Source organism: Penaeus monodon, chromosome 20, assembly GCF_015228065.2.
Source record: "Penaeus monodon isolate SGIC_2016 chromosome 20, NSTDA_Pmon_1, whole genome shotgun sequence".
Classification (NCBI taxonomy): domain Eukaryota; kingdom Metazoa; phylum Arthropoda; class Malacostraca; order Decapoda; family Penaeidae; genus Penaeus; species Penaeus monodon.
In genome coordinates, this window is record NC_051405.1 from 30,714,229 (window position 1) to 30,716,940 (window position 2,712).

Sequence of the window (2,712 nt, forward strand, 5' to 3'; positions counted from 1 at the left end):
CAGTTTGACCATGAAAAGTGGATTGAAGATAAATGTTCCTCCAACATTTTTAGTAGACAAACTTTGGATATTTTTACATGTATTATAATATTTTTGTTGATATCTGTGACTGCCAGATGGAATACTGTCCCCCAAAATTGATGGCAGTCCTTAGTTCATTTAAAGTAGTGCTAATGAATTTTCTTGAGAAATATGAGGTCTCAATATTTTTAATGTGACCTTGTGTAAGGTAAGTGAATTACAATCTTGATGTTGAAAAAGTTTCTCTGAATAACATACAGGGAATGGAAACTTGACTGAGTAAAACGACAACTTCAAGTTCATGTTTTTTATTGTAATGTAGATTACATTTTATGCTATTCAGAGAGCTGTGTTCCATACAGATTGTAAAATTAATATTTCAGCTAAAGGTGGATTAAAGAAAATCACATTCCTGTGAGTCACTTATCAAAACATTTTTACCTGCACTGTTAAGAAGTTGTGCTTTTTCAAAAACATTAAGATGTATATATTATGACTAAAGCATAGACCCCGTGTCAGAAAGACCAATGCAAATGCAGTTGAAAATAAGAATAAGTGACGCAAGGTGAGGGCGGAAAAAGCAGAGGGCTTGGATAAAGAAGGGAAGGGTCAGGTTGGTTCAGATGAAGTGAGGAAGGCCCGTCTTCGGCGCATCTCTTGCAGGCTTATACGCAGGTCAGGACAGGTTAGATGCAGTGGGCAGCCGCCGCCACCCCAGCAAACAGCACCTTATTGGAAGCAGATGCATCCCAGCTCATACCGACTTTGGTGCCTCTCGTTGTAGTATTTATCAGTCACTTTAAGAATTAAGGTGTTCAAATTTTCAAGGCTCTGATTGGGGCTTAGGCACTCTTTTCCTCATTTTGGCTTTAATGATGAGCTCATTACATTAAATGTGAGGGCTACTTGCATATTCAACTTTTTATTTTGTTTTTCACAAAATTTACAGTTCAATAAGATCAGTTACATGGTGATGATGCCCCTGTAGACAAAATTGTCCTTTTTATTTTACACAAGGAAGCCTTGTAGCATAAGCCTTGGTATAGCCATTCAAAAGATTTTGATGTTGGACAGATTGTCAAACTGTGTTGTTGTCCTTTTCCAGAGTTCTCTTTCAGAGTTCTCTTTCAGAGCTCTTTTTCAGGGTTTTCTTTCAGGGATCTCTTTCAGAAACCTACTTTTACAGGGAATTACTCATGGGCCTTAGTTTCGAGAGGGGAATACAAAGCATTTATTCTTTATTATGACTGAATAATAAGTGTATAGCAATTCATTTGGAAACCAAATATACTCATCCTGTCTTTTTGCTTTCTTCCCCCGTTTGTTTCCCCTAGCGAAGGGTTCGTGGTTGAATGCCCTAAGCGGCCCATTTGTACTGCCCATGATAAAGCCTGCCTCACTATGCATATCATAATGAACCGTCCTGACCAAGGCAAGTTCTAGTCTTTTGGTCGTACGTTGGCGCACCAATTTTTTAGGGTCGTTGTTCCGAGTGGGAATAGGTAAGTTTTACCTGAAAATCCATTTTCAAGAGCACATCATAGGTCATGTGAAGAATAAGTATCAGGTGAAAAAAAAGTATAGATACATACAACTAAAAGTCAGGGGACAGACTTAGTCAAGTCTCAGTAATATGCATCAAAGGTAAGTATTTTCATTTTGCCTGAGTTCAGAATGATATATGGGACTAAGGTCTTAGGTTTGGTAACACTTCTCAGATCCAAATGTTAAATAATATGTGATTTGTTTATAAATCTCTTCATTGACTTTTTGTTTGTATAAATTAGTGCATGAAATTTTAGTGGTCAATGTCAGTTTGATGCAAAAACTCATTTTTGTGCAACCGTCTCCTTCCCCTTTATTCCTCTTCCTTCGCCATTCACATTTTGGAGACAAATGCTGCATACTTCACCGCTTGTGGTAATGTGGTTATATGTATCTTCTTAACCAATTCACTATGTTCTTGAGCATAGAACAAAAATTCAAGCTTTTTTTTTTTATTATTATTCAGACAACTTACATAAGTGGTAGAAGTTATTTCTGTATTTATCGTTGGTCAAGGGAAAAGGTTTTTACACTAACACATGCACTCTTGTGTATACTTTTACTTTTGTTTGTATATATGTATTTACCTCTTCTGTAATCTGTACTTATGTGCACTTCCTCATCAATAGCATACATACATATACATGTTATGAAGTTCACAAAAAGAATCGAACCTTTTCACCTTTTGTTGTTGCATGGTTTTGGATTTCCATACAATTTATCTCTTTATCTTGTCATTGACCTCCCTGCATTACAGGTTTAAAATCATATGATAATACCACTTCAATTTCCCAAACATTGGGTACAACTTGTCCATTTTATTTGTCTGTTATAATACATGTAATAAAACAGCGGACATTTATTATTTTAGGAAAGTGGGTTGAAAAAAGAGAGAGAATCCAAATCTCACAGCAAACTGAGGTGCTGATTCTTTGTTTAAATCTTTATAATCTTTAGTTATCATATATATAACTGTATATATACATATTTATAATCTTCTATATTACTTTTACCTTCCTTTGTAGCTACCACTCTATACACATACAAACATATTTTACACATACAAATAGGTAGTTGAGACGGGTGGTAGTATCAAAAAGCCACCATTTTCACTATAAGCATCATTACTATAACTGGGCTAATCAA